The 19,879-nt window shown below is 37.7% G+C and overlaps 1 protein-coding gene and 1 long non-coding RNA gene across 2 annotated transcripts in view; both read left to right on the top strand.

The window, feature by feature from the left end:
• The window catches only part of DPP10 (dipeptidyl peptidase like 10), a 1,540,096-nt gene that overhangs the window by 129,059 nt on the left and 1,391,158 nt on the right, over positions 1–19,879 (top strand). The gene's annotated exons all lie outside the window — the stretch shown is intronic.
• Positions 14,752–19,879, top strand: part of LOC140598871 (uncharacterized) — a 31,079-nt gene continuing 25,951 nt past the window's right edge. The window contains exon 1 of the long non-coding RNA XR_012001422.1: positions 14,752–14,905. This is a non-coding gene — a long non-coding RNA (uncharacterized lncRNA). The remainder of the gene's footprint in view (positions 14,906–19,879) is intronic.

Genomic DNA, 19,879 nt, shown 5'->3' with positions numbered 1-19,879 from the left:
CTCCATGCAGGGAGCCAGACGTTGGACTCGATCCCAGGACTCTAGGATCATGCCCAGGGCCGAAGGCAGGTGCTAAACCACTGAGCCACGTGGGATTTCCCTTGAGATCATTTTCAACCAAATTTCTATTGTATTTTTTCTAGGTGATAAGATTTCCAGTGATTTTTTTTGTAATATTTTCCCCCTACATTTTAGTTTTAAAAAGTGAGTGTATCATTAAAAAAAATAAACTAAATGTAATTTCTCAGACCTCTTCATGCGAATTCTTGCTTACCAGAGTTTAGATAAGTGGTTCAATGCTCCTAGGCATCAGTTAGCCCATATATAAAGTAGAAGGGTATGATTATTTGTTTGTGGCTCAAAAAATGTTCTATTTCTCTAAGAGAAATAATCCACGACATTATCAATATGTCAAGGAGTTCAGAGATGGATCATATTTTGAAGGGTTCACTATACGGAGGAGGAGACAGAGACCTGGAGAAGGTGAACAACTTCCTTAAGGTAACAAAGGTCGTCAGGTTAGAGTCAGGTTCACACTCATCTTTTGATGGACCCTGGTGAGTGATACAGCATTCCACCACTCTGTGTGTACTTTTCACTTTAAAAATAAGTAGTTTGCACAATAGTATTCAAGGTTTATCTCTGCTTTAAAAGTCAATGACCCTTGATAAAGTTAATGACCTGGAAGACACATGAGACAACTTGGAATATGCTGGCATTGCTATTTCTTATCAACTTAAATGATCACATTTAGTCTGACCTACTTCAAAAATAAGATCTTTTGTTTACCAGTTACAAAGATTTATTTCCTCTTTTTTTTTTTTTTTTGGTCTAGTTAAAAGGCATTGTAAAAAAATGAGGCCAGCCTCTCACTATTCAAGGGAGCTCTTATTTCCTTACACTGCCTATTAGACTGAGGACAGTTGTAGGCTTTTTCACTGCTGTCACTTAGGATGCATTTGTAGAATGTATTTTACCTAGATTGTTTCAGCAAACTCTTCAACCCTCTCAGCAGCCATTAACTTGTTCTGCTCTTTTGCTTGTCTTGTCCTTTTCTAGTCTCTCTATGTGAGACCACATGCAACTGAGGTGGTTTGATATATCTAGCCACTCTTTCTTGGCTTCACTTATATACTCTACAGAACCTTCTTTTCGTGATGATTTTTGGGGCCATTTTTTTGGTCTTTCAACAAAAGTCATTCAAACTGTTTCATCTTAATATTAGATTTCTCTCAGACATGAATGTCATTATAATACTAAAACACAGAATCCAAACTTTTCAAGAGCAAAAGCTTTCAAAAATCACCTCAATAAGTATTAGGATTTAAGCTCAGAAGGAAAAACACGGCATGGCTTGAGACAATTGGTCACCCTACCAGAATTCAGATGTAGTGAAATCTGGATCCCAAACTTTTGTTCTGCCCTCCTCCACACTTCTCTCCTCCCTCTTTCCCTTTTATTCTGCCCTTAACTTTTTTATTAAGAAATCCAAACTGTGCACAAATAATTGGAATAAATGTGAAATTAGACTTTAGAGGGTCTTCTATACTCTTCAGTTGTAGACATTAACATTTTGACATGTTTCCTAGCAACCATTTTCCTATTTATGTCATCTATATATGGATATAAATGTATATAGAGATTTTCTTTTTTGTGTTCAAGTGGATTGTGATAGGCATATAATTCTGTGACTTCTTTTTTTTCATTTAATAGGCCCTGCATTTTCTCAATAAGTAGATATACTTCATTCTTTTTAATCAATCTGTGATACAGGTATACTATAATATATTTAGTAATTTCCCAAATAATGGCTATTCAATCTCTTTAGTTTTCTTGATAAAAAATAATGCTACAATAATGTCTGTTAAGATCATGTGCAAGTATTTCCTTACAATTGTGCTAGAATAGATTTATGTTCTTCATCAGATTTGCTTGGCTGTAGTTTTTACCTGGAAACTGCTGGGTGACCTCCCAGTTAGCTTGTCACTAACTGCATTCTTACAGATCAAAAGGGGAGCCTTTATCAGTGCCAAATAGGGGACATTATGGAGTTCATGGATAATTATTCTCCCTTTGTCCACCTAATGGATTGTTGCCAGATACAGTGTTTTCATATGTCCTCTCAGAAGATGTGTGGTGAGATTGAGCAACCAGGTGTGCTCTCTGGTAAGGCAGTACTGTGGCCAAATTCATAATATACCACTCTGTATTTGTTTTCCTTCCTTGCTCATTTCATTTCTTTTATTCCATATTCTAGCTCCCTTGGGATTGTACCCCTGTTAAAACATTATGTGTATATTTTGCCTCAGGCTTTTCTTCTGAAAACTTGGATTAGGAAATGATATATTGTTAAAAAAATAGAATTTCTAAGTCAAAGATATGTGGATTTGTGCTCATTTCATTATACCACCCTACTTTTAAATCAGATTTACCAATTATAAATATACAAATATATTTGTTTTCATATTTCATTAATTTTTCACATTTCCATCACAAAAAAATTATGTTATGAGATGCTTAGGTGGCTTAGTCAGTTAAGTGTTTGCCTTCAAGTCACAATCCTAGAGTCCTGGGATCAAGGCATATATTAGGCTCCCCGCTCAGCAAGGAGCCTGCTTCTTCCTCTGCTCCTCCCCTCACTTGTGCACTCTCACTCTCTATCAAATAAATAAAAAAAATATTTTTAAAAATTATATTATGATTATATATTGTAAAAAATATTACTTTTTGAGCATTCAGTGTGATAAAGATATCTCTGTATATTTTCAGCTATAATGTTACCTGAAATCCTTTAAGTGAAGAGTTTCAGTGCTTTAATTTTGTAGCTAAATAAAACAAAGCCTGAATTAGTTCTTTATTCTTTTCTGAATTACATATAAAGCAATTTCTGCTCTCCACAGAAGCCATCTTTCAGAAAATGTGAAGTAGCTCAAAGGAACATCATTAGGATGCTCTATGTCACATTCCTGTGTGCAGTGTACACACCTTCACAACTTCATGATGAAGAGAGAACTTCATTAGCTTTTTCCCAAGTTTTAGTATACTGTGCACAGAGTAGAAGGAACTAAAGGATGTTTTTTCCACCTTATTTAGTGTTCCAGAGTGGAGTGGATGTTAGAAGGTCAGAAGGGGTTAGAATCTGGAATAACTAGACTCTCTCAAAACCTCAGCAACAAAGGCTGATCTCTGGCTTGTCAACTCACCATGATGTTCTTAGCATTACCCCCAGCAATCCTAATGCACATCCACATTTGTAGCTTCTGGCAACTTCCTGGCAACAAGAACATGGAGCTCACTTCACCACATCATTTACATGCTCTCACAGGGGCTAGCAGTCCTTCTATGGATATATTTTCAAAAGGGCATATATGATTTAGGATATTTCCTTTTCTGTGTGATTTTGGGAGCAGCAGATAACGGTTAAGTTGTAGAGCTGGATCTAGAGTGTGACAGGCTAGTCAGGCAAACCCATCACATACTCATCCTGTATGAGTTTGCCATTCGTACAGAGATCAGTTTGTAAAGCAAATTCCTATTGCACTGTAAAGGCCAATTCTATAACTTCTCATCCATCTACTCGTTGGCTGCTCTTCCGAGTTGGCCTCATGGCCGGAACTCTAAGACTTAGCTAGGCAGGGGGCAGGATGAAGAGCCTGGATTTCTGGGAGAATCTCCAAGGGAGATTTATTTAGATGAGGAGAGTGGGCATTAAATTAGATGGATAAATGGGAGTTATATTGAATATCCATAGTTGCTTAAACTAGGAAACTGGATTATGTGCTGCTTTGGTTGACTCCTGAAACCAGTGCATTCAGCCAACTACAAGTCGGGGTCGCAACACAGATGTGGGTGGAAGGGAAATTCTTAATGGAGTGGAAATATGTCAAGAATGCTTATAGTTGCCAGCAAGCCAGATACACCTGTGTTGGCTTAGAATGAGGTCTGCATGGATTTGCAAAATGGGAACCTCATTTGAATTCTAACCAGACTTAAAGACACTGATGGAGCCAGGCCAGTTTCATCCTGTAAATTGGGAAAACTGGGACTCTCTTCAGCAGTTACTGATGAAGCACACTACTTTGTAGTGCTTTATTGAAGAAACAGCAGCTTTTGTCTAACTGCTAGCAACCTGAAAACCACGTCTTGCATCCAGAGAATTGTCACTTCTCAAATTGCAACTTCCTGCTGGTGACTTAGCCAGTCAGGTCATATAGCAAAGGAGAGAGAAAACTAAAAGCGCAAAACGCACATTCCATGATTCAGCATTCTCTCTGACCACTTCTTGTTTCTGACATAAACAGAAACTTTATGGCAAAATCTGAAAAAAAGTGTCCTTATTTCATCTCAAAATAATTCATGTACATGGTTACAGAAAATAGAATGTAGTGGAAGGGCTTATAATAGGAAACAACATTTATCTTTGAGGTATTAGCATCTGTGACTATTCTGGAATAATTACATATAATAGATAACTTTAATGTATGCAATTTTGGCATTCTATTTTGGAGAATGTGATAAATTAAAGATGACTGACATTTGTATAGGGGTCTATATGTATATATCTTCCTTTTAAATCTGGGTGGGCTTTGTGACTGCTCTGAATAATTAAATATAGTAGAAATGATTCTGTTTCAGTTCTAGGGCCCAGGTCATAAGAGATTATAAGCTGCTATTTCCTGTCTCTTGGCATACTTATCTTGAAACCCAGTTTTCATGCTGTGAGAAAACACAATCATCCCAGTGCAGAGGCCCATGTACAAAAGAAGTAAGGCCCTTAAAGGATGGCCCTAGATGAACTTCTCTAGATGACAACAGCTAGCATTAACTTGCAATTGTGTGAATGAGCTACCTTGGACATGGATGCTTTACCTCCACGTGAATTACCCCAGCTAATGCTATGTGGATTAAAATAATTGCCTAGCCACAAAATTGGGAGATATATTGAAATAATGGCTCTTTTGAGCCATTGGATTTGGGGGTATCTTGTTTGCAACAATAGATGGCCAGAACAGAAATTTTGGGATAGTGGATGAGTATAGATCTTGGGGACTTAGAGATCTGGTTTCAAATAATGACTTCAACATTTAATAGCTTTGTTACTTTGGGGACAACTATTAAGTACTTCTCAGCCTTCGTTTCCTTATCTGTGAGATGGCAGTAATAATACATCTTTTAAAGACTGTGCTGAGAATTAAACATATAATATGTAAAGTAGCTCTTAAATTTCCTGGAAAATGATTATAACTCAACACAGAAGCAATTATCTGTTATTCATCAAATTGTTAACCCACTTCTTTATACCTTCTTTTTCCTAAGCAGTTCTTCCAGATTAGAGTAGTGCTGAAGGGAATATAATTTTTGAAAGTCAATTTGGCAGTGTGATCTGAAGCTTTAAAATGTTTATATATCTTTCATTAAGTAGTTTCAATTTATGGCCCTATTCTAAGGAAATATCCCTAAATACTGGCTATAATATATCCATCCATGAAATAAGATAGTTATGTAGTTTCCTGATCTCTGCATAGCACTTAAAGAAATTAATCCATTTTTTTCAAGCAAGGTTCTGGACAGCAATGGCTGAACATCTCTCTTCAAGGTAACAACATCCACAACATACTCATTAGGAAAATGTCAATAACTATTAGGAAAGTTAAAAACATATAAAATATTTTGGTAGGAAGTGTATGGTTTAAGAAGTGCCTTTCATTCAACAAATATTTATTGAATATGAACAAAGTACTAGGTTGTGGGAAGATCTGAGGTGAGCAGATGAAACCAGAACCTCTGCCCTTTCCTGGAGAGTCTGGTGAGAGGCCATTGTGAGCAGTCAACTGGTTCTCATACGTTCTATGAATGTCTTCACCTTGATGGCTTCCTTGTCAGAGTCTTTCTAGTCAGAATAATCTCTCCATGTTACAAGTCAAAGCATTCTGCATGACTCAGTTTGAGCTCTACCTCCTCCAAACAGTCTTCCCAGGATCTGTGCTACCCACTTTCTAGTATTCCCATAGTGCTGACTTCTTGCAGCACTCAAAGTCCACTTATCTATGGCTTATTGGTTAGTTTTATTTTTAAGTGTTTGTGTGGTATTTTCACCATTAGATTGAAGTTCTTCATTACGTATCTCAAAAATGTTAATGTATGTACGAAACACCTAGATTTCTTAAAATACAGATTCTGATTCAGTAAGTTTGGGATGAAATCCTAGATACTTCATAGCTAACAAGTTTCCAGGTGATGTCTTTGCTGCTAGACCTCAGACCACATTTGGGGAACAAGTAGCAAAGTTGTAGAGGGTAGGGGCCATCATATTGCTATGTTTATTCAGAACCTTGGACAGTGCCTTGGACATCAAAGGTATTCAATAACTATTTATGGTGGTGTGGGATTAAAGAATGAATGCAGACCTTAGAATAGTGCTGATCTAGGTTATAGTATCAGTTTTACCACTTAATACTCTGAACAATCATTGGCATTGTACTTATTTATAAAACACTCAGCGTTTGTAGAGTCAAAATTAAATGATTCATTTTAAAGCACTTGGCATAGTAATAGTATATAGCAAGGGACTGACAAAAAATAGTTACTATTAAAGGTGGTGGAGGAAATTTGTTGTGCCTTTTCTAGACTTGGAAAGATTTCTGTAGTGGTCTTATTCTTGCTATTGTACAGAAGCAAGTATCTTAAGGATAAAGAAGGTAGCAATATAAGCTTTGGCATGATTTTTAAAGATTGTTGCATGTCTATTTTATCCATTCTGACATGTACCCTAAGAGTGACAGAGAAAGAAATCATGCTAAGTGAAAAGGTGCCAGGTGGGCTAACACATGTTGCTTCTAGTCTTTTATATCATAAAGTTGCCTCGAAGACAATCAAACCTGACCAGTAATACCAATGGAGACCGCAATGTCACTGTCCTCTTCCTACTACACTGGTTTCTACACAGCCTTCTTGGCACAGATAGTGCCTTGGTATTCTCCAGATTAAGCCCTGGCAAAGGCTCTCAGTAGGATGACTCAGATGGTGAATATGAGGGTGGTTGGCATGAGGCATTCAGTGCTCAACTAATTACATTGGAAAAGAAATTGCATGCTGAAGAAATCCCTATGCTATACTTCCTGAGTCAGCTTCCCTCATCCACAGGCAGAGGAAAGTTGCAATGTCTCCCAGATTCTTAGTTTGTATTCCAAAGGAGAAAGTCAGTTGCCTTTCTCACATGAATTGTATTTCAGAGCAGGAAAGTAATTAGCAAAGTGAAGTTTTTGTTTTGTTCTATTTTTTTTAAAGAATCATACGTAAAAAGATGAGAAGAAATGATAGAAACAGAAAACCACATTTACAAACCATAATGGATCTAGACGAAGGTCATCAATAGTTGCTAAAACCATTAGGTAAGAAACATTAGAGGGGAAACTTTATAACAGATGGATCAAGCAGTCATGACCCGAATGCACTAATTAAATCTTTGCATCACTAAAAGAGGGGCAAACAGGTCATTACTTTTCTTTTGGTGCAAGGCAATAGGAAGTGGACAGAAACACTATAAACTATTGTTGACAAAAGAAAAAACCCATATCTGACCTGGCCTCTAGATCAGAGGAATGGGAAATGTAGACCATGTTAAATGATATCACAAGAATTTAATCAGCCAAATCCAGCTATTCTTTAAGACAAATAACTTAGCTTTTTCAAAAAATAAATAGCACAAGGGGGAGGGAAAATTATTATATGTTAAGAGAGATTTATGATACCTATAATCTAAATGTACAGACCTTGTTTGGATCCTGATGCAAACAAATCAACTTTTAAAAGATATTTTAAATAATAAGGGGACATTGAATTTGGATCAGTTATTAAGATGTTACAAAGAAATTGTAGGTATTCCCACTCTTCGAAAGTTTGCATTAAACTACTTTGCATTCACCAAAGACCTACATTAGTACCTGTTTTTGCTAATCGAAAGAAATCCAGAAAACATCTTTACTTTTACAAAAAAGGTGAGGAGCAAAAGTAGCCGTCAGCATTTGTTTTGCAGTGAGCTGCTGTGGGGATAGTGTTCACCAGAAGCAGTGAGAGTGGCCCTGCCCAGCTCCTTTCCTGGGAACTACAGGATCTCAGCATCAAGCTGCCAGAGTTTTGAATTGTGTGAGCATCTGTGCTTTATCTTGATTTATTTTGTGCATCCATTAGTAAGATGTGTCCTTAAGGTATCAGAAAAACCTAAGAGATTATTTTTGGGGTTTGAGAACAGTCAAAAAAATTCCATATAAATTAACAGTGATTACTTCTTTGTTTTACCTAAACCCTTTGGTTTACAAAATTTTTCATCAGTATCTACATTCCAATAGCCGAGGAAAGCTGTATTGTTAACTTTATGATAGTATTATTGGAGTTGTATATATATTATATATGTATATATAATATATATATATTTAATCCTTTATATATATATATTTAATCCTTATCTGCTGAAATGCTGACTGAAGTCTTTATTGATAAAAGATGTCGTCTATCTTTATTAGAAATCAGCCACATACAAGTTCAGGGAAGTAAAACACTTCACTGGTTACATTAGCAGAAATTAAACCATTTGGGTTGCCAAGTGGTAGTAATAAAGGGAGCAGATAAAAAAAATCATGCATTTGGTGGGAATTTAAATAGCAGGACCATTTTGGGGAGCAATTTGGCAATATTTAGCAAAGTTGAGGTTGCATGTCCTCTATTTTAGGAATTCCAATAATTTCCAGAATTTCCTTTCCATCTGTGAGTCGGGTCATTTAGCCTGAGTGGAAGCTCTGCCTCCTGCAGTGGGTCTGGCTGGAGTTGGTTCCTCATTTAGATTCAGGGTCAGATCTGTAGCATGTTTTTAAGTTTTTCTATCAATAGGCTTTATTTTTTAGAGTGATTTAGATTTACAGAGATAGGACTGAGAACCCATACAGCACTCCTTACACAATTCCTCCTATTTCTGATATCATATATTAGTATAGTACCTTTGTTACAATTAATGAAATAATGCTGGTACATTGTTATTAACTGAAGTCCATAGTTTATCCATGTTTCCTTAATTTTCACCCAGGGTCCACTATCTCTTCCAGAGTCCTATCTGGGATACCATGTTACTTTTCGTTGTCCTGTCTCTAGGCTTGTGGCTGTGACAGTTTCTTAACTGCCCTTATCTTCAGTGACCTTGACAATTTTAAGGAGTTCTGGTCAGGTATATTATAGGATGCATTTCTCCTGGAATCTTTCTGGTTTTTTTTTTATGATTAGTTTGAGGTTATTGATTTGGGGGAAGGAACTCACAGAAACAAAGTGGCATTTTCACTATTGCTTGAATTGTTCCAACTTTGGCTGTTGGGAGCTCTTTCACTTGATTGTTGTCCCCTTTGATATATCCCCACCAGTGTGCTTGTGTGTGTGTGTTTTTTTTTTTTCCTTTGACCACTTCCTTACCTTCTGGGTTGTAAGATGCTCCAGGTTTACCTTATAAATTTCCTGTCTTAGTCCTCGAATCTGCTATTTCTCCAGTACACCCTGGTCCCTTCTTGGAAAATGGTATTAGAAACCAAGATCTGGGTATTAAGTGTGTTCATTTCTACTGTGGTGCCATTTCTTGTAGTTCCTTTTATCTGTTAGAGCAAAAATACATGTGTATATACTAACCAGTATTTATTCATATATGTATAAATATATGTGCATGTATCTTAAGTTAAACCTGAGTTTTTACTGAGGTTTCTAGCTCTAATCCATTACCACGTGGGTCAGGCTAGCTAGTTACCCTGGCTGGGAGGTGACCCCCCACTACGAAAGTAAGAAACCTGGTTCCCATTGTCCACTATCTCTTTGATGTCCATTTCCAGTGGATGTGCACAGAACTTCAGATTTAATAACCCATACCTCATGGGACACGATTTTATTAACTATAGTGTTTATGTACAGTTCCTTTTGTCTGTAGTCTCACAGACTCTACTCATTTCCAGGTGTACTTTGGTGAACACATTTTGCCCTAAACCTTTTAAGTAGGTTTGTTTCATGTATTTTTAATGCAATTAAATTCTCTTGTCACAGTCTGCACTGTTTCTTGGAATCCCCAACCTCCTAAGTGAATTGTTAAAATTTTCATTAATTAAGGTTCATTTATTGTGTTATAGAGTTTTATGGATTTTGATAAATGCATAATGTCATGTGCTGTCATTACAGTATTATACAGAACAGTTCCACCATCCTAAAAATGCTCTGCGTTTCACTGATTCATCCTTTGCTCCCTTCTTCAAACACCTAGCAACAATTGAACACTTTACTGTCCTTATATTAATTTTTCCTTTTCTAGAATATCATATAATTAGAATCGCATAGTATGTAGCCTTTTCTGACTGGCCTGTTTCCCCTAGCAATATGCGGTTAGGTCCCCTCCATGTCTTTGTAGTTGGACAGTTTGTTTATTTTTATCATTGAAGAGTATTTCACCATATGAGGTACCAGTTTGTTTATATATTCACCTGTTGAAAGATATCTTGGCTGTTTCCAGTTTTGCGTGGTTATGAATAAAACTGCTATAAACTTTTTTGTTTAGGTTTTTCTGTAGACATGTTTTCAACTCATTTGGGTAATCAACTAGGAGCACAACTGCAAAATTATATGGCAAGACTATAATTATCTTTGTAAGAAAGTGCCATACTTGCTTCCAAAGTGACTTTAGCAGTTTACATCCCCTCCAGCAATTAATGAGAGCTCCTAGTACTCAGCATCTTTGCCAACATTTCAATTTTTTTTTTGCATTTTAGTGATTCTAATAAGTGTATGGAGGTATTGCATTTTAATTTTCAATATCCTAATGACAAATGATGTTGAGAGTCTTTTTATGTGCTTATCTGCCATCTGTGTATCTTCCTGAGGTATTTGTTCAAATTTTAGCTTATTTTAAAATTGGGTTGTTTATTTACTTATTATTGAGCATTAAGAGTTCTTTGTGTAGTTTGAATACAAACCTTGTGTCAGAGAAGTGTTTTGCAAATATTTTCTTCTAGTCTGTGGCTTATCTTCTTCGTCTCTAAGCACCCATTTTGTTTTTACTTCTGGGGGTACATGATGGATGATACAGTTACCTGTTATTTTTCTAATAGCAATGGCAGAGCCTAGAGAGAACATACCCAATCTTGCAATCTCACTGGAACCCCAGATTATGCCAATTTTGCTAACATTGCACTGAGCAAAGGAAGTCATGTGGTCAAATTTTTCATTAATGAAAAGGGACAGTACACTACATGGGTGGAGGATGGGGAAGAATAGATGTCAGCAAAAATATAATCTGCTATACCATGCATGGACCTACATTGGCTTTCTATTACTTTATTCTATATTATATTAAATGACGAGTAATTCTTCAATCTGTCTGAAAGATCCTAATCTGAGAAAGCAATAAATCTCTACTTATTTATTTTGCATAATTTTCATGCCTAGACATTGTTTTCATTGATCTCTCTCTCCTAAGTGTTTTAAGTATTTTTAAATTCTTTTTTTTTTATCTGATTGTAAAGAGCAGCTGCAAAGCAGAAAACCCATCTAGCCACATCAGAACCTCGTTCTTTGAGAAGATAGCATGCCTCTGATTTCCTCCTTTGTTCTCTTAACCCTCAGAGGAACATCAATAGCCTCTCTTAACCCACTTACCTTGCTGTTCTAAATAAGACAATTGTACTTTGGGCTCTTCAAGGCCTTGCTACATCACATGGAAAAATTTCTGTCATGTGAGGATAAAAAGTACATGCCATAGTTTTGGGTATTTCACATATTTGATGAAAAGGTAACATATGGGTTGTGGATATTTTCTAACTTCAGTGAGGATGGGGCTTGCCTCCTCTCCCCCATCTATCTCTCTCTCTTTCTTGCTTATTGCATGGTTTTGCTTGTTGGTAGATGTATATTTATTTCACTGTGTCTAACTAGATGTCTTCCTGTTTAAGCTTTACTAGTCACTTTTTTTTTTACTAGAGTTGAGGAGTAAAAAGAAAAAGTCTACACAAGATACTTGGAAAAAAACATTAATGCACAGAGATAAATAGATAAATATGCCCATTACCTTCTACCTAGAGATAATAGTACTTATAGAACTTTTCATACTTTAGTGGTCTCATAAGTCATAAAAAGCTCTATAGATAGGAAGCATGCTTAATTTAATGTAACTAAATGTTTAGTTGTTCACCTGATGACGATAAAAACCCAAAATATGGCCAGGTACAAAAATGATTAGTTAATTGATGAATCAAAAAGTCTCAGCCTGAGCCTATTAGTGATATGAAAATTGCTAAGAATAACGAAAAACCGTTAAGAAAGGCAAAAATGGATACTTCAGGTAGAGAAAAGGGAGAGGTCAGATAGGACTTGTTTTTTATCCTATGTCTTTCTGTATTATTTGATTTTGTAACCAAGTAAATGAGTTACTTATAGTTTTGTGTGTGTACAAAATTCTTTGCATTTTTTGAAATACTTCTGTTATGGAAATTTCAGCTTTTAAACATTACATTAAGTTATATAATGGAAATTAAATAAGGAATAATGCCTAAATCTCTATTTTGGTTCTGTATTTAAATAACATCTTTCTTGGGGCCTCTTGATACACCGTGGCTTATTTACCTAATACTCTCTGATTCCCTGGGTTCTAGATCACATGCCTCATACTTTATGCTTTCAGTTATGTTAGCTTAAGTATATAACTTTGTCATTATGGTCATATAACATCTCATTTTCTGTTTCTCATAGAATCTGTTTGGGGAACATGGACAGACTCCTTCATACCCAATGGATGTTCATGTCTCTGGATTTCTACCATTAGGTTTTCCAGGATCTTCTATCACTTCTCTCAGTAGCCCACAGTGAGGCACCTCCCCTTGCTATGCTCATTACCCAGGGGAAGAATCCTGAGAGGAAAAGAGAGCCATTGTAAGTGAAACACTTTCCAGGTCCAGATATTAGGCAAGTTTTGAGCCTCCTTGGACCAAGTTTTCTTCTCCTACTCATGCACTGTGTCGAATTGGATAATTAGGAAGGTCCATTGGGAATCCAAAATGCTCAGAGTCTATGAGAAGGTGGGAACGATGTCATCTATGTCATCTACTCTGCATTACTCAGTGACATCAGATTATTTAAGGCCTGTGTGTCACACCTGTATTTGACAAGGACCTGAAGAAGTACACAGATGTACTTCTATAGAGTGCTTGAAATGAGAGGTGAAAGCAGACATGGATGTCACTGAAAAGGGAAAATGCAGAAGCAAGATAGTTTGGCTACTATCAATTTCTGAAATATAAAGATGTGAGAGTGCTTGGGTGTTGCTTCGGCTTGAGAAATAAATGGTAGGTTTACCCCACAAATCCAATCTCTTTAAACATCTGGAGACACTCCAAGATTCCTGGGGCAGGAGAATAACAAAACCACTTGCTTAACCTTTTCTTCATTTCAGGATCTCCATAATTAGAGCAAAGTGTGAATAATGAGGAACTCTGCAAGGTCACATCAATCATAAAAGAGGAGAAATTCAATCCCCTACCCTCTGCAAAAACCTGTAGCAATTGGCCTAGGCCATGTCTTGATAGGTTTAGAGAATTCATTATTCCTTCAATCAGTATTCTAAGTTCGGAGGATTCCAAAAGCCAAGCAAAACTAAACAAAACTAAAAACTCTAGGCATTTGTGCCATTTGATTTGTAACCTTTATTATCTTCTCTGGTCCTCTCAGAAACCATCTGAGGTAGGCACAGCATAGATTTTTACTCCCATTTAGTAGATGGAGAAGATGAGGCACCAAGTACGTGACTTGCCTAATAACGTGGCAGTTTTCACAGATGTAGAATTAGAATCCATGGTTCCTGACCCTTTGGCAGTCTCTTCGTCTGCCTATATTGCTGGTCCTCGATTTTATTCAGAGAGGTGACTCAAAGCAGGAGGTATATTTCAGCTACCTGTCATAGGCCATAGCAGAGAATAGGTGCTCAGCAGTGCTAGCCGCTCCTTTAGTTTAGCCACTCTCTTTTAAGCTCCACTCCCTGGAATGCAGACCCTCACAGGGAGGAATTTTCTCAATGATCCCTGCAGTGAGACAGAATTTTAAAAAATGGACTAGTTAGGCACTTTATGTGGGAAAACATACACTATGGAGCACGCAAAATGTTGCAGTTGAGGCTGGCAAACCCAACCCCATTCTTATTTTGTCAGCCTTGTGCTCTTAGGTTTCACTTCTTGCTACTTCACCAATGCTCACCAAATATATGCAAACAAGATATAACCATTAGCATTAACATTACCAAAATGAAAGTTTTGCTTTCCCGAGTAAACGAGAGGACTCCAGCCAGCATTTGCTTTCCTTGAACCTTATTATTTTTCCATCAACTTCTAATCACGCACTCTCTACACAGATGCCATAGATTTGTTTTATTTTCATTTTTTTCTTCAATTATTTTATGTTGGCTTTGAGGCTCAGAAGTCGTAATGCTTTCGCGTGATTAATTTTGCTCCTCTATTACAATGGAGTTTTCGTGAAATTAACTATGCTGTTTTCTTCCCAGTAATGTCCTCTGATGAATATTTTATTTTTCTCAATTGCTGTGTGGTCAGCCTTGCTTGGTATTTTATGGTACCTTTTCAAATAACAAGATGTTTCTGAGACCTTTCAGACCCTCTGCTGCAGCAAAGCAGAGCTTTGTGCCTTCATAGGAAATCCAGAGGTCAGTCAAAGAAGCTCTTCCCTCTAAGAGCATAGAAAATGCCCAATTTGGGGGCCCACAGAGTGCAAACAAGATTCGCCTGACTTCTCAAAGGCCACACATTGGAAATCCACAGCATCAGCAGAGAGAAGGGGAAGCAAATGCATCTCACGATCACAGAGAGAGGATACCAGGCCAGTACAGGTACATGTCCTGGGACTACAAAGAACTACAAGGGTTTCTTATTTATTGTCCTGTGAGCACAGAGATAGCTCTAGAATATTCATGGTAGAACTTCCTCCTGGCTACTCTTAGGACCATGCAGCTACTTTGCTCTCTGAGCGGGCACAAGTTTCACAAGAAAGACCTTGTTGAAAAAGTGACAAGGGCAGATGTAAGGCCAGAGAAAGGGAAACCGAGCAGCTACTGATTGCCAGACATTGTGCTTGGTACTTTACAATTATGATCTCATTTCATTGTCAAGGTCACCTTGCAATGGGCTTATGATCCCCAGTGTACAAGTGACACCTCTGGCACTCAGAGAGGTCAAGCAAGTTGTCCAAGATGCTCAGTGTCTGGCATCCAAACATTTGTTGAATCAATAATGAATGAAGGCTACAGAGCCAATATAAGGAATTGATAAAAGGAGCTCATCTTCCCTCTGATTTATAGGAATCAATATTCCCTATGCCTGAGGGGAAAACTTAGCAGTCTGGGAAGGGGAGCTTATTAAACCAAGTTACTGGCAGGAATGGCTGGCAAGATGAGAGGGTGCCATGTATCTGCTTTCCCATTGTGCCTCTGGGAGTTCACAGCATTCAGCTGAGATAATTCATGTGAGCCAATTGTACATCCTTTCATGTCTGTCCAAGAAGTGGGCATAGGAATCACGGTCCTTCCTAAGTGTTTTCTGCCTTGGGGTACCTAGAGGTCAGGGGAAGAGTTGGGAACTTTAGAGCCAGGTGATAAGCCTGGGTGTCACATTTAAATGAGGTGGGCTGTGTCCGGCAGGCAGTCCTGCTCAGAAGCCCTCATTTCTTTTTCCGGCCCTGTTTCTACTAAACCTGTGGTTTTCCAAATTGTATTGAGAGCAAATCCCACATCCCCTTTGAAATGGTTTGATTTCTGCACTCAAAACTTCTACTTTTGTGCCAATGGTCTGGAGGGCAAACCGCTGAGAAAGCTTCTTCCCCGCGAATTAAATGCTCTGGGGCAGGGGAAAAGAGAGTGTGAGGTTGTTGTGCCTGGTTGAAAGCAGGCAGGTATCTCCAGCATCCATATCAAAGCCTTCTGTGCCCATGGTGACATTAATAATAAATGACGAGTTTCTTGCAGATTTTCAACTAAGCAACATTGCTTTTCCTGTGGTTAGGTCAGTTCTAGCCTGTTTGGCTCTAGTATTTCAGACATCTCCTGCCAAACAGATGCAAAAGAATTAGCATGCAATGGCATACTTTTGCTCACCTTAAGCAGTCTTTCAATCGAACAAAATAGTTTTCAAGTGAATCTTGGAAATGAAAAGCTTTTTGGGGATTACTAATCCAGGTAACTGTTGAGGTGGTCTTGAGGTCTTTTCTCCATCGAATGGAACTGGGTGATAGCAATTGGGATGGATGCCCCAGTGGGGATTGAAAGTGGTGGTTGGGTGCACTGTCTTTCTCTGCTAGAGCAGAGTGCAGTTGAAAAATTCCCTTTAGTTTCTCTCTATCCCGGCTGACCAACCTCAGCCCAAGCCACCATCAGCTCTCATCTGACACTGTAGAAATCTCCTGACTACTCTCTTAGCTTCTACTTTGTCCCTGCTACAATTTAGGAAGCCAAGATGAGCTTTTTAGACAAGTGCCAGTCTTAACAATCTTACAAACTTAACAATCTTACAATAGCTTTCCATTTCCTTTGGCATAAAATCCCAAATCCTACCATGGTTTTCAATGCCCTGGAGGTGTCTGGCCTCTTGCTCCTTGCTCTCCCCTCCTTTGTGTGCTCTGGACTTCTATTACATCCCTGGATCCAGTGAGCTCTTCCATCATCACAGCCCCTGCACATGCGTTCTTACCTCTACGTTAACTCTCTTCCTCCCTTCTTTTGTCTGCCTGACATCTACCAATCCTCCATTTCTCAGTTAAAAGTTGCTTCCTCACATAGTCTTCCCAGATTCCAAAATAAAAATATATCCTCATACTGTTTCTTGTATTTTCCCTTCATAGCACTTAAGACTATGGCTACTTTTTTAGTGTATATTTTACATAAGTGATGATTAAAAAAAAAGTCTGCCTTCCCACTGGTTTATAAACTCAGTTAGGCAGGAACCAAATCTGCTTTATTCCTCACTATATCCTTAGCACCTAACAGAGTGCCTGACACATAAGAGGTGCTATAAATATTTATTGAATGAATAAAAAGCTGTCTTCTCATGCCATCTGTCAAGTTTATCTACCCTCATTTTTAAAACCACTTCATGGGGTGTTTGGTTTCAGCCCTTGGATCAGTGGGCACAGCCTTATTGTGTGTCCTTATGTGGCTGCTTCCTCTGAGCTGGTCTTGGTAGGCATGCTGCCTGGGCCATCCCTGTTGGGCAGCTGCGTCCTGTCTTGATCCAAGCTGAACCCTTGGAATCTGACCTCATACTGAGTGTTCAAAATCGGATATCTGACCGATGATTTGAGCCCTCACTCAAAGCCTGTTTAAATGAAACTCTTCAAAATCTTTATAAAGTTGTAGTGTTCCAATAGACTTCTCTGAGGAATAGCTATAATTCTTAATATGTAATTAAAAATATAATTCTTAATTGAGGGTCAAGCTGCACCTCACTCAACTTCTTCTCTTGGTATATACAAGTAGGAAGTCCAAGTAGAAAAGTTTGGAAATTAAATATTATTGAAAATATTATGGTTGTTGCAATTTATAAGAAGTCAGGTTTGGGGATTCCCCAACATCATGAAACTTAAGGATATAAATGATAAACTTTGGGATAAAAGTATAATAGAAGCATGATGGATGTACCAACTGTATATTTATCTAACATTTCTCTTACGACTGCTGGTACTAGCAGTCATAAGAAATCGCTTTTCCACAAAGTCATTGTGATATTGTGACTTATAATAAACACATATTGGGTCATTAAGATGACCAAAATTTGGTTTTCATCCATGGTTCCTGGCTCACAGTCCCCAAAACCTTAGAATTATAAAAGGAATGGGAACATCTTTTGTTAATATTTAGTCTCTTGTCTTCACTTCCTGAAATAGCTTTAAAATGATAAAGGTAAAATGGGTGTGTTGTTATTCACCCCTGGCTGCTTTCCAAGACAGCTGGGTTTATGTTAATGAGGTGACTTTTGGAAGGCACTTAAGGAAGGGTGCTGGTTGCCAAGGGAAGCAACCAAGAATAGAGGGGTAGAATTTCAGTTCCACTCCCCGATTTCCTGGGAGAAGGGCTGGAGGTTGAATCAATCACCAATTGCCAATGATTTAATCTTTCATGCTTATGTAACGAAGCCTCCATAAAATCCCAAAAGACTGGGCTTGGAGAGCTTCCACGTTGGGGAAATAGAATGTTTTCAGTGCCACCATGCAAGGCCCCATACTCCAAGAGGACAGAAGCTCTTTTGCTCTGGACTTTGTCCTCTGTCTGTATCTCTTCATCTGGCTGTTGATTCATATGTCTTTTAAAATATCCTTTGTAATAAATTGATAATTTAGTGAATAAATACAATATTTCTCTGAGTTCTGTGTGCTACTCTAGCAAAGTAATTGAACTCAAGGAAAGAGTGGTGGGAACCTCTGATTTATGGCCAATTGGCCAGAAACACAGATAACAACCTGGGTCTGTGGTTGGCATCAGAAATGGAAGGCAGTCTTATGGCACTGAACCCTTAGCTGTGGAATCTGCTGCTATCCCTGGGTAGATAGTGTCAGAATTGAGCTGAATTATAGGACACCCAGCTGGTGTTGGCAATTACTTGCATGTGTTAAGAAAACAAAACAAAACAAAAAATTCCACATTAGAATGGGAGTATCTAGGCCTGATTCTAGAACCTGTAGTCCTGATTCTAAATTTTATGAAAACTTAAATTGATTTACCTTTAATTTTCCATTCTCTAACTAAAGCTGACCCTCTAGAAGAGCCCAATTACATACATTCTGAAGTATTGTGCAAGCACAGCAGTGTGCTTAATACATACAAGGCTAAATATGCTGATTCTGTCGCAAAGAATTCATCATCACCTTAATGCATCATTATGAGCCAAAGGGCAATGGTACAGAACATTGAAAAATGCTACCTTGATACATTTTTTTAAAAAACAAAATAACCCTCAACTTCTTTTTCTTTCTTTCTTTCTTTCTTTCTTTCTTTCTTTCTTTCTTTCTTTCTTTCTTTTTAATCCTCAACTTCTTATCAATAAATGTTACGCTCCTGTTAGAAAGAGTTCTCTGGCTCAAATTCATCTGATGGCATTTTCTATCACTGCAAACAAAATGTTAGTGAAAGGTTGAGTTTCTTTCTGCCTTCCCTTTTGCCAATTTACAAAATAAACATTTACTGATTTGGTCATTAGGGTCTAAACTATTGAACTGAAGACAGATGTTCTTTGAACAAAGATTGAAAAGAGAAGAGTGATCAGAAATTCTCCCAAGGCCAGAACTTAAAACACTGATGATTATAACTTCTCTTACCTGTCACCAGAGTCTTTCAGTTAAAAATATGGCTCTAGATTTTCTGAAGATGCATGCAGTATATACCATCCAGCGGACTTTGGAAAACCTCTTTCTTGTTTTCTTTTATTAAAAAGAAAATCAATTCTGAGTGTTGCTTTGTAAACTGAACTTAGCCAAACAAGTATATAGAACTGAAGCAACTGAATGCCTAAGTCTCTGTTCCTTTTAGGGACTCAGCAAGCATTACTCAGAAAACAAATCAACTCAATGAATGTCAGCACCACCAAAAGAGATTACAATAAAATCAAATTATCTGCCTCTTCCTCCTTTCCTCTCCTCTTCCTTGTCTCTCCTTCTCTTCTTTTTCTTCTTCTTCTTTCTTCAGTTTGCATGGAAAAGGAGATTTTATTATTAGGAGAAAAAAAACAGTGCAGGAAATGAAAATTTTTTGCTATAGTCCTTCCTAGAAAATCAAAAACAATATGTAGGGGTTGGTGAGAGTAGGGGATGGGAACTGGAG

Source organism: Vulpes vulpes, chromosome 5, assembly GCF_048418805.1.
Source record: "Vulpes vulpes isolate BD-2025 chromosome 5, VulVul3, whole genome shotgun sequence".
Classification (NCBI taxonomy): domain Eukaryota; kingdom Metazoa; phylum Chordata; class Mammalia; order Carnivora; family Canidae; genus Vulpes; species Vulpes vulpes.
The sequence above is the reverse complement of the archived record's forward strand: the minus strand, read 5'-3'. Positions and strand labels throughout refer to the sequence as shown.